A 422-nucleotide genomic window follows, 5' to 3' on the forward strand; every position below is an offset into this window, starting at 1 on the left:
TAGTAACTAAAATTATTCTAAAAGGAATACCTAGGAATTATAAACAACTATTCATATTACACACGAATAACTTAAGAAGCATTTAGAATTAAATATAGTCATCGAACATACAATAAACACAGGATACATACACAATTTGACTCTTAAATTAATTCTATCTTGACCTTTAATTACTCTTTAAACCTCTTAGTAACAAAAATATGAAATTATACAACACTATCGACCCTTAGATATAAATAGAAGTGAACTAAACATATCTATGTAAAGAGGTGTAGATAGTTGACTGTAGATTAATGCTTGAAGAAGTTTGTCGGGGGGTGCGGTCGGCAAAGAACAACATAACAACATAAATAAACAAAACCATATTTATTTATTTTATGCCGACGATTCGACCTGAGTTTCATATATACAATATTCAATTA

This window comes from Halyomorpha halys, unplaced genomic scaffold (genome assembly GCF_000696795.3).
Source record: "Halyomorpha halys isolate HHAL.00 unplaced genomic scaffold, Hhal_1.1 Scaffold1500.1, whole genome shotgun sequence".
In the NCBI taxonomy this organism is placed as follows: domain Eukaryota; kingdom Metazoa; phylum Arthropoda; class Insecta; order Hemiptera; family Pentatomidae; genus Halyomorpha; species Halyomorpha halys.